This window comes from Electrophorus electricus, unplaced genomic scaffold (genome assembly GCF_041902795.1).
Source record: "Electrophorus electricus isolate QZ-2024a unplaced genomic scaffold, ASM4190279v1 Scaffold27, whole genome shotgun sequence".
Taxonomy (NCBI): domain Eukaryota; kingdom Metazoa; phylum Chordata; class Actinopteri; order Gymnotiformes; family Gymnotidae; genus Electrophorus; species Electrophorus electricus.
The window spans coordinates 1,469,765-1,482,549 of record NW_027658550.1 but is presented as its reverse complement, the minus strand read 5'-3'; positions in this window follow the sequence as shown (position 1 = coordinate 1,482,549).

The window sequence follows — 12,785 nt, the reverse complement described above, 5'->3', positions numbered from 1 at the left end:
ATTTTAGCTCGTCCTCCCACATAACCCTGCCCACCAGTATGCATGTAGGCTTCTGATTGGTCAGTTGGGATAGCTGTTGATCCTTGCTTGGTGGCTTCACTGCCTCCAGAGGCCGAGGAGATGGTCTTTTCTAACAGGTTCTTCCATCTGTGGAAACATCGCTAAAGCCATCAGGTCCCAATTTCTACAACAGCACAATGTTGTTAAAATCATCTGAACATAAATGGCCTGACACCATAAATGTTATCACAAAACAGACACAGCAGTGCTGACTGGTTGACCTTGATGAGAAGATGGTGGGTCAGAGAGAGACAAAAAAACAAACTCACGTGTTTTTCTCAGAGGAAGTCCCAGCCACCAGCTCGTATATCTGTCTCTCTGATGTACTGATCACATACAAGGCCTTGTTATCTGATAGAGAAGAGCAGGTTGTCAAACAATGTATTCAAACTAACCCAAATGCAATTTCTAACTGTTTTCTTAATTTTTTAAAAATAAAATAAAAACATAGTTATTCCAGACCCATTCATCTATTCTGGCTATTCATAGCTGTAAGAATAACTACAAATATACCTGTAGCCACAGATCTGACAAGAGATGAATCCAAGCGAACAACGGGGCAAAAGGGGGTTTTGAGGTCCGTGTTCCTACCCCAAACCCCACCCAGTGAGCGCGCTGGACATCGCAAGATCAAACGGTCACCTGAACCCCTTTGGAGTAGCACCAACATGTCTGAGAGAAGCAGAGCATGAATGTCTGGAACACACACACACACACACACACACACACACACACACAGAGTGAGAATGGACCTGTCAAGTAATCATTTGCAAGAGGAAAAACAAAAATGTATGCAAGCTTGCACACAGATCACTGAAAGCATCCATTCACATTAAAAGTCCTTGAAACATGTGTATACACACGTATGAACATACAGGCAGATGCAGGTGTACACACACACACACAGTTATTCAGACCATGTCATGTGTGAGGTAGCAGGGAACCAAATAACTCCAAGTCAGCATAGCCCCATGCTCTCAATAGCTGCATTCCCCAGAGTTAACAGTGATTTGTTCAGCTGTGATGATCTCTTACCTATAGCTTTATCTTTACTAACTTTCCAAGTCAACGGTCCTTCGTGGATCAGTTTCTTAGTGGTCAGGTCCAGATTCTACATAGAAAAACAATATAGTTAATAATTCATACTCTGGATCAGGTGCTCCAAGACCAGAGAAGCTGTTTGGAAGGCAGATAGTGGATACATAGTAAGGCCGTACCTTGAACTGAGCAGCGACAGGACTGGCCTGCCTCTCCAGAGGGGACAAGTCTAGCCTGCGCTGATAACGGCTGAGCAGTCGCCGGTGCTCCGTCTCCCTGACGACCTCATTGACAGCTCGTAGTATCCCACGGCAGCACGCCTGTGCCCTCAGCAATGGCTGCAGGTCTGGAGAACCAGCTGTTGTGGGGGCACATACTAGTGTTAATCCAGGAAAAAGGGTGTGTGTGCTTGCCTCCTTGGTAAGCTGGTATGTGTGTGTATACTGAAGTGTTTTCATGGTTCAATACATTGTATGTGAGTGTTTCTATACATGCCTTCTGTGTGTCTGATGATGTTATCCAGCAGCAAGGGGTATTTGGTGAGTCTCTGCATCTCAGACACTAGAAGGTCCTTTAACTGTAGTCGGCGGCAGTGAGGGCTGGCTTCACATTCCTAACACACACACACACACACACACGAATGAGCCAAGGACATCTAAGTCCAAATGTGGATTCTGTTGACTGCAACACCAATTTATACCTAAAACAGCATCACTAGAAGTTATGTGCTGCAATAAAAGTCAAATCTAAAAGACTGGATAGTCTCCAATTCAAAATATGGGTCAACCAATTCACAACCCAGCCCACTAACAAATATGGCAGAAGCTCTAGTGTTTGTAGGTTTGTCCAAAGGCTTTATACCTCTAAAAAGTGTTACCTGTATAAGGTGCGCGAAACGCGGGTCTTTGCGTTTATTTTTAATGAGCTCCAGTGCCTGACTCTGCTGACTGCACAGGTGAGACACCTGCTCCTGGAACTCCTCTCCTGCAGCGTCTTCAAACTAACACGCACACACACAAACACATTAGCTACTGACATATCAAGTAAAGCAACAAGTATATCCCACACTACACAGAACAACCACTTCATTTTAGACAGCACCAAAAGATGATGTGAACTAGAAAGGGAGTAACACTAGCCAGCTCTCACTCTAGACACCATGATGTCTCCTATGCCTTGAACTATAGGAGAGTCCCTCAGCCTCTTCATGGACTCACACAGATTCGCTGAAACACAAATGCAACACCACAAAACAGAATCTGTTTAAGCGAGCCAGTGTGTATGTGGTTTGTTAGAAAGTTGTGTCAGTGGGCAACAAAACTCTACTTGTGTCATGAAGGCCACCGCAGAAACAACATGTACAGCCTCCAGTCCATACCTGCTCACAGTAATGGCATGGTGCCAATAGCTGATATTGTTCTGTCATTAAATTCCCAGTTTGGGTGGCTTTTACACTTCTTTAATCTTGATTATGATTTAGACACCAAGTAGGCTTCAGAAATTTAGGTTTGAAAACACACTAAGACAAATGGAGCGGATTTGCACGCACGCACACACACGCGCACACAGAGAGACTGACCATGAAGACTGTAGACCTGGGGCAGGTTGGGGAAGATACAGGAAAGTTCTTCGACGGTCAAAAGGTTCCTCATCTTCTGGAAGAACACCTGATCGAGAACCCTGAGAGTCCGCAGGTGAGACGCTTCCGTTGTGAACAGCTCTGAGGAAGAGGATATAGCAAAGTCACTACAATTTCTTACAAACGTTACACAATTCAGAATTCCACATGTTCATGAGTCAGGATAGAATTACCATATGTGCATAATAAATAGAATACTGTATGTTCAAAAGATTTAGTAGCTATTTAGTTTAAGTTAGATCAGTAAATAATTTTTTTTCATTTTACATGTTAACTGTGTACTGGAAGTTGTCTTTTATAGTCAGTTGCTGTGCACCACATTTGCTGTTTTACCATATATGACAGCCTGCCGTTCGATCTCCCGGGAGCCGAGAGAGGCGAGTGTGTGCGGCTCCACTGTCTCCTGCCAGTTCTGACAGTGGACCGTGTCCTCTTCCAAAGGAGGTGCATCAGGCAACAACGCCAGTGGTGTATCCACACTCCTACAGGAAGAGAAGGAGGCATGGGGAAAGAGAGAAAGAGAGACAGAGCTTCAGCAGCAACTAACTAAGATAAATCAAGGTGATGGATATGGATGTTAAAGAACTGGACAGCAGGTGTGCATGTGTGCTCATTAGCATCAGACTAATGAGGTGTATATAGTTATAATTACATCTCAGTCATGCTCATGGATCTCTGCATCCTGGTGCAAGGCGGTGACATACCTGTCCAGAGTAGATGCTGTAGGCCGGAAATTCATGGCTCAGGAACCTCAGCAGCTCTTCCACTAGTGTGTCTAGTGAAATATGTTCAATGTTGGATGATCTCCTTAGTGTTCGTTTCAGTATCTGTTCATTCAGCTGAAGAACACCTTTTCTGAACGGGTTATCAGACGCAACAATGGTCCTTAAAAAGTCCACATTACCTATTATGATGTAATAAACGGAGGTGTGAGAGCTGCAGTAGTGATCTAAGCCAGTTAGCTAGCTAGCTATGTTCTTGTCCAGACACTTTAATGCCTCATGGCTGGTGCAATGACACAATATTCAACATTTCCTTCTGATTCTACTTTTAATTCTGTGACATTAGCTAAGCAACTATAAAGCTACTCGTCCAAAAATGCCAGTGTCGTTAGACGTATCAAAACGTATCAAACATAGCTTTAGCTAGGCTAGCTAATCAGACCTTCTATGAAACAATCACAACTTAGTAAATTCATAGTTGTTAATCACAGTAAAGTGTTTTTTCTTTTTGTTGTTTGAAAAGAGTTACCTTGTTACCTTGCTAGCTAACAGTTAGCTAGTAACAATGCCATCAAAAGTAGTTCTCCACTGATACAAGATAGCTAAGAGAAGTTTGGCTCGGAATGTGACTGATTGAAAAACAAAAATACATCACAAATAGCGTTATGCAATAATACCTAACGTGCATACATCAAATACAAACAGTCCCCAATGCAAACCTCTTTTACAAGGCAGCTATTTAGCGTCTGCTACTTCTGCAAAACAAACTCAGTCTTGCATGTTAGTGTTAGCTATCCAGCTAGCTAGGCATTGCTCCAGGACAGGTTTTAGTATAGCCAAAATAATTTGATTGCCTGTTAATTTTTTTAAAAGGTTGATGTAGTGATGTGACGTTTTACTAAGCGTGCCCTGATAAAAAGCTAATAAAATAGCTAAGGGCCAGATTCTGTTATATCATTAGTTAATGTCGTGTCCGTTGATGCAGGAAAGAAGAGACAGGAACCAATGCGTTACCCTGTGGCCTTTTATTAATGCAGAGCTCTGGAGATGTCACTTCACAACACAGTGCGAGTGAGATCTAAAGCATAACTTTGCAACAGACAGACTTATATTTCTCTCGCCTTGTGACACTTCTGCTTTTGTGTTTTTCCATCTCAGCCGTCACCTCTGTTTGACCGTCTCGTACACGTGTCTTCTTGCATAATCACACATATGCACGTCTAGGGCATTTCCTGTTATGTCTGGACATACAGTAATTATTTTATTTATTCAAGGATTAGTCCTATTCCATTCTGCGCATTATTCTCTACTAGTGTAAGCTTAGCATTCATTTAATTTCTGAAACCCCACAATTCCCCCTTTTGATCTCTACAAAGAGATCACCAATCACACTCCTTTATTCTGGCATCTCCTGTCTCTACGTCCCTTTCCCCCTGTATCAGTGGCATCATCGTGGTACCCTCATGCACATCTTTCCTTTCTATCATAGCTGAGATTAGTCTAACCATTAACGCCCTAATACATGGAATACAGCAGCACCCGCATGTCACAGCAATTCCCGTGAATGTGGCTAATGAAACCATCAATGACACAATTAAGTCTTTCCACTGACCGAACCGGCTCACCATCCAGGATTCCAACTGGTTGTTTATGCCTGAATTCTCATGCATTTCCTCTGATAGGGTCTTCAAACCATCCAATGCTCTACTAACTGACCCATCCGGAGCGGTATTATTAGGAATGAATGTACAACACATATCCTCAAGCATAGCGCAGACGCCCCCCTTTTCCGCCAACAACATATCTAATGCCATACAATTTTGCACCGCTATCAGTGAGGTTGGTCCCAGCTGATCTCTAAGTCCTTGCACTGCATCCCTAGTCAGGTTGGCTAGCCTGAGGACATTATAATGTACATAGTTAATCCGATCCACATTTTTATTTGGAGTAATGGGGAATAATGCGGAAAGTATCGGAATATTCTCAAATCCCCCTGCTATCTGGTCTGCTAACTTATACCTGTCCGGAACTCCACGAGGTATTTCTATTGCATCTATGTATGTGGGGGTATTCCTTGTTAAATCAAAATGGTTTGCCTTTCGCTTCTGTCTTGCTGCATCAGTTACCGGGTCCCTGTGTAGTTTTTTGCCTATCAGTAATAAAGGAGCTGCTAACCTGACCATGGCGCATGTCCCCTCCGAGTTCTCTGGCATGTTAACAACCAAAGTCATCCTTCCACAATAATCATACAATCCTGCTCGTGCCCATGAACCCACAGACTCGTTCCCAGTGACCGTGCGGTTACACCATTCCGCCGGGATGTGCCCCAAGCGTACTTGAGGTGTGCTTGAACTTCTAACGAAGCACGTGTAGTTCCCCTCCCCCTTTTTGGGTGAAAATAGTCCTGTTCGGGTTCTGTTACTGATGGGGGGGAAAATAATGCTCAAAGTGTCACAATTCGTAGGGTTTCTTTCCTTAGTCAGGCCAATCATGCACGCATAACCCTTGGGGTCTTTTTGTGGGAATAGGGGTGCCGGGGTTGTTATAAGTCTGGGTCTTGTGGCTGCACATGCTACACATCCACCAATCTCTACCCCCATTCTGCTTCACCGTCTTGTTCTTAATGTTTTAATCCTTTCCTACTGTCATGCTATTATTTAAACCAAGCGTGACCAAACTGTAAATGGAAACACACAACACAATACACCAACAAATAATCAAACAACACAATTGTCCAGAAGTCATCACTGGTGTTCTGTTCTTCTTACTTCGGGGTCTAAGGGTGGACTACCTTCACCCTTTTGCTCCCGGGGATTATTCTGCCCCTTCTGTGTGGGAGTGAACACCTGACCCGTCCGGGTCAGGTGAGTTAGGTGATGTTTCAGCAAGGTCCCTCGCTGTCTCTTGCAGACTCCTCTGCAGTGACTCTGCGGCGGCGCACTGGCTCAGATGAAACCACGTTTCCCCTTTACCCTTCAGGCCTACGGCGTGGCTGGTTCTTTTTCTCACCTGGAATGGACCTGTCCACCTCGGCTCACTCCATTTTCTCTGTCTGCTCCCCGTCCGGTCCCCCTCCTGCGTGGAGAAAGCTGAAACGATACTTTGCAATTCATTAAAGTATGATGTGTGTGTGAGATGTTTTTGTTTTCTCATTTATTGTTAAGGGTCCCTGGGGTCCTGGAAATCCTCGACCTGTCTGCAATTCAAAAGGGCTAAAACCAGTTGTTGCATTTACTGAACATCTCATTTGCATTAATGCCAAAGGGAAGGCGTCAACCCAATTTAATTTTGTCTGTGCACAGATTTTGGCCACTTTGTTTTTCACATTTAGATTCATCCTTTCCACCTTACCTTGAGACTGAGGATGATACACTGCCGCAAATGAATGTTTCAGACCCAGCATTTTCTCTAACTCCTGCAAATTGCGCGCTGTAAAATGAGTGCCATTATCTGATCTCACCTTTCTCGGAAACCCATGGTGAGGAATGTACTGGTTCACCAGGAACTTTACCACTGAAGCACTGTCTTCCCGTTTTCTTGGCCACGCTTCCGGCCACCCTGTGTAGTTGTCTTCGCACATCAATACGTACGTGTACCCCTGTGCTGAGTCCACCATGTCTGTGTAGTCATTTACTATCACTTCCCCTGGTGTTAATGACAACGGATACTTACCGGGTGCCACCTTAATTGTAGGTTTGGGATTGTACTGTTGACATACTCTACATGTCCCCTGCACTTTATGATAGCTACTCTTTCTGGTCCCTGCAAGGCCTTTGCCAGCTCCCTCATTTCTGCCTCATGTTTAATTGGTTTGTTTCCCGCTGTCCTAAACCCTGCTCTCATCCATTGTCTTAGCTCCACATGTGCTGCCCCTACTGTGTAAGCAGAGTCAGTATAAATATTCACTTCCTTGCCCTTTGCTAACTTCAAGGCCTCCACTACTGCCATTACCTCAGCTCGCTGTGCTGATTGCTAACCTTTCAGCCTTTCTGCTTTCAACGGCCAAAATTCATCTACTTCTCCCTGTGTTTCTGCCACCACTGCACACCCTGCTTTTATATCCCCGTATGGTCCTCTAAATCCACATCCATCGGTGAACATGTTCCCTGCTCCTGGAATTGGTTCTCCTTCTAGGTCTGGTCTCACCTTCTCCTGCTTTTTGACTTCCTGTTCGCACTGATGAGGCTCTTCTCCTCCCATCATGTCTGCCATGTTGATTCGTTCATGCGTGTACGTGATGTGTGGTGCTTCCAAAATTTTGCTGATCCTCTGTTGCCTTAGTGCTGTCAAGGCGAAGGCTTGTGAGTTCACGTATGCTATTACACTGTGTGTGGTTAGTACCGTGATTGGATGTCCCATTACCAGATGCGCTGTTTTCTGTATGGCTTTAGCCACTCCTGCTGCATGTTGGGTGCATGTTGGGTGTCTTTTTTCCATGTTGTCTAGCTGTGTGCTCACATGCATGAGTACTTGTCTCTCTCCCCCTTTCTTAGCTCACAATCTGATTCCAGTTTTTTCAGTCCTATCAGGTAACATGGAAAGGATCCACTTCCAATCCATGTAGACTCTCCTCTGGTGTCCCCCAGGGCTCAGTATTAGGCCCTCTTCTCTTTGTATACCTGTTCTCTTGGTGATGTAATATCTTCTCATGGCTTTTCCTACCACTGCTATGCTGATGACACCCAATTATTTCTTTCTTTCCCACCCTCCGATACGCAGGTCTCCAGACTTATCTCAGCATGCTTGACTGACATTGTGTCATGGATGACAGCCACCACTTGAGGCTCAACCCCAGTAAAGCCGAGCTTATGTACATCGAGAACTCCCTGGTATCACTATCTGAAGCTGCTCGTAGCCTGGGCATAACTTTGGACAACCAGTTGTCATTCTCTACTCATATTTCAAATCTGACCTGGTCTTGCAGATTTCTCCTTTGTAGCATACGAAGGATTCGGCCCTTTCTTTCACAGGAAGCTGCCCAATGTGTAATAATATTTCTTGTTTTTGTTCAGGAGATGTGCAGACATTATTTGCTGTATTATTTTTGTGGCTGCCATTGTCACCTATATTCTTATTCGCTCCCTGGGTAAGAAACATTTCCAACTACACTTTCATTGGGGAAAAAAATCATTATTATTGTGGGCTCAAGCGGAAGGTGTTTTACCCATGTATGGCTTGTGAGATATCCTTCTAACGGAGGTTCTAACACAGCGTGGCTGCTTGGAGACTCTCGTCATGTCGTGTTGCCCCAGAACTCCACTGGGATGTTTTGTGGAGCTGGAGTCAATGTGTAAGTCCCTCACATACTGGATTGGTATTTATATCTTCACAGGAATACCAAAACAGCACACCCAGTATGTAAGGAACACCGTCAGTATTCTTTCGAATGGACTTTAGTGAGTCGGACTAGGGTTACAATGGAGCTGTGCAGGTGCAAATCATGTGGAAACATGAAACATCAACAAGACAAGATGGGTTAGACTTTAGCTTTAAGATTTTCATGATTGGCACTGCACAGCAACAAGTGGAACCAATCAAATCACTTGTGTTTAATGATTGTCTCTAAACCAAGGGGTCCAAACTCATGTCTAGGAGTGTCACAACACTGCAGAGTTTATTGGTTACCCCTGTCAAATTCACCCTCGAAGAAAGAACACTTAGCTGGGTAGTGTTGTGACTCTTCAGCACTGAATCCTGATACACATACTCAAAAAATTGAATAAAAATTGTTTATTTAATTGGCTAATATTCATGTGTCAAGCTGCATTTGTTTCCTGCATCCTCTCGTGTTTCAGTGACAAACCAAACGTCCTCTACTTTGACCTTCTGAAGTGTGCCAGAGCAACGACAGAAATGGACGCCACTCTAGAGGGTCTCCAGTGTCCAACCACTCAAGTGAGATTTCCATACAAATGTCCTGTTGACATTGTACAGAAACCAAACACGTATGTCAGTAGCCTTTTAGAAATATGCACATGAGACTCATTTATTACAAAACAGTTTAGCATGTAATATGTGAATGCCAGTTTGTAATTCTGGGGGCTTGGGTCTCTTTTCGCTGCTTGGTTTGGGAGCCTTTTGCTGTATCATGCAATGAACAATGTGTAAATAGTGTAGATAGAAATTAAAAAAAGCAACACTGTGTTTAGCTACTCAAATAAGATCTCCTTCACTCTGTGTGTTTGTGCGTTGGTTTGCAGGTCTGTGTTAAAAAATGCCCTTCAGAGTTCTGGAAGTTGCCCCCAGAGGCGTATGCCCCAAATGCCCTGCCTAAAGACTTCTTTCAGCAGCAGTATTGTGACCCTAGACTTGACCTCGCCCAAACCACATTGGTAAAACCTCACACTGCAAATAAGCAATGTAACCAGCTTCATCTCTGAGAAATAAACCTTCACCTCACTCTTGACAGAACAGAATTTGTCGTATCAAAAGTCTTTGCAATATGCAACTCTTTGTACATGTAATTCATGCATTGGCTTAGCCACTCACGCATACATAGCATTTGTGCATACATAGCATTCTGCATGTTAATGAGATTTTCACATGCATTTCCACTACAGAGTGTCCAAGACATCCTCAATCAAGAGCTTTGTCCATATTTCTACACCCCAAGTAAACCAGGTACAGACAGCAGGATTACACAACTACCTGTCTATTTGTCCATTCTGTTTTGTAACAGTTTGACTATGCTATGTACCAAAACATAACCAAACCACCAGGAAAGTACTTATACCTGCAGTGATAAGTCAGCAGGTTTAATTGTTAGTCATATTATTTTCTGTCTCTCCCTCCACCCAGAACTAGGGAGATGTCTGCCTAGCTTTGACTGGCAGGACGTTCCTCCAGACTTCTCTCTCCCTGGATTCGCTTCCGTTTATGAAACAGTCGAGCACATAAAGGGATCTATGGAGTAATCCTTCACACACACTCACACACACATTTCACTCTCAAGCTACTACACATATGCCAATCATCAGGATTATATTGTTTTTATTTCCACTGTGATGTTTCTGTCTCCTCTAGTGGAGGGTCTGGAGCGTAACGACGGCACCGTGCAGAGACCATACCACATGCCCAGGTCTCTGTGGCAAATCCTTCACAAGAGAGACAGCTTTCTCCCTTAATGAATAAACCATCCAGCATATATTTGAGTCTTTTTTCTGTTGTTGTAACTGTAAAACTGTTCTCAACAGCATTTCGACCACTGTTTTGTTCAAGAGAGATCTGACGGGGCGGCCTCTGGACTGATCCAGTTTTGACCGAACGGCAGACACACACTGGATGTTCTGGCAGACATTTACATATCTGGCTGGACCTTAACCATGTTGCTCTGTTTATTTGATACGCCTGCTCTTTTCATATACCGCACTGCTTATTGTGTAGGAGTAGGCTTGTTCCTAAATGTGGAGTATATGAGAGGCTTAAGGGGAAGTTGATATATTTAATTGAGTTTTAGTTCATTGCCAACTGCTCTCATTATGTGTGAAAGATCACATTTCATGGGATGCTACAATATATTTTTTTTAATTCCTGAGTGTAATAATGTCACGATTGGCCACCCTCCTGGACTCCCTGTTTCCGTGGTTTCACGTCTTGCGCTGCAGGCTGCTCCCCCCTGCAGCGTTGGTCAAGACGGGTAGACGCTTACCTGGGATCTCGTCGTTATCAAAATAAACGTGACCCTGCTTCTTCCGGGAACGACGAGATGCCCGTGTACAGGCAGCCACGACCAAGGCACACAGCAGGGTTTAAATACATGAACTAGAAACGAGGGACAGGTGTACGCAATCAGTGTGAGGACAAAATGAAACCGTGGAACGGAACAAAACACAAGACATGGAAAACACGGAACATGGAAGGGACTGATCGTGACAATCAGCATAGATTATTTAACACAAAGATTCAGAACTGCTGGTGCGGTGTATTTAATCATCTAATATAGACACCAGTACCTCCACTAAATCCTGCCATAATGATATCAACATCAAATGCAAAAAAAGTAATTTTGTTTACAATAGTGAATCTAACACCAAAAAAAAAGCCAAACAAATAAAACGTGATGATGGACATGCGCCTCTTTAAAGGATTTTCTCAATAAATATATGTAGAATTTATGACTATAACAGAAAACAGCAAAGAGAAAAATGCAAGAATGCATATGGCGAAGGACGTATGGCAAGTATGGCAAATTCCTCCTAAATGTCTATTTGGTTCCATCAATGCAATATTTGAAGCTCTATGAAATAAACAAACCAAATTGTTATCAGAACACTCCACTATATTCATGAAAAACACTTTCTCATGTACTCATGTTTTCTGTATGGCTTTAGCCACTCCTGCTGCATGTTGGGTGTCTTTTTTCCATGTTGTCTAGCTGTGTGCTCACATGCATGAGTACTTGTCTCTCTCCCCCTTTCTTAGCTCACAGGCGAAACTCTCTCTCCTGGGGGCTACGTGTTGACATTCAAGCCGACAGCAGGGCCCAAACTTCGGGAATTAAACCTTAACAAGCTTGCCTGTCTAGCTAACTCAACCAGCGAGTAGGCTTAGTTAAAATAACAGCTTTAGTGAGCAAGGCTCCGATGAAAAATGCAAGTTATGATGGCCATTCACACTCCAGACACATTTTTTTTTAACTCAACAACGACTCCTAAGTTCTTTCAAACTTCTCAGTAAGGAATTCAAATCTGAAAAAGTACGTTCAAGAATAGTTTTGAGATGTCATTCACCATCAGTTGGTTCTGAAAACTTGACTTGTAGAGTAACATACCATGCTGATGAGGTTACAGTGTCAAGTGTGAATGTGTGGAAGCTTGACTTGGAAAAAAGACAATGAATCGGCCATCAAGTCTACAACAAAAGCATGCCAGCTAACATTGGTACTCACCCCAACCTGCCTTTGCACTGTGCAATTCCAGCAGTCTTAAACATTGTTTTGCATTTCAAACTGTACAAGACGATGCATCTGAAACCTTGACCAAACTCCATGGCACAGTGCTCCATCGATAGTTGTTCTCAATATCGGACTACATGATACAGATTTTCTGGAAACTATCATGCTAGATCATTAAGATATTGTGCTTTTGTCACAAAAATGTGACATCAAAAAGGCATTCTATCTGCTGCCACAACTGCACAAAATATTTTTGTGTCCCACATACTTCATGCTCATTTTGCTATACCACTGTTATTTGTAGTTGGCATGTGAGCTATGGCAGGCTGTTCCCTATTGGTTGTTTTTATACGCGTGTTGCGTATATGTGTACTGCGAGATTTTAGAGCAAAATTTCTGACACTGCATGAGGAGACATGAGATGCCCAGTCCA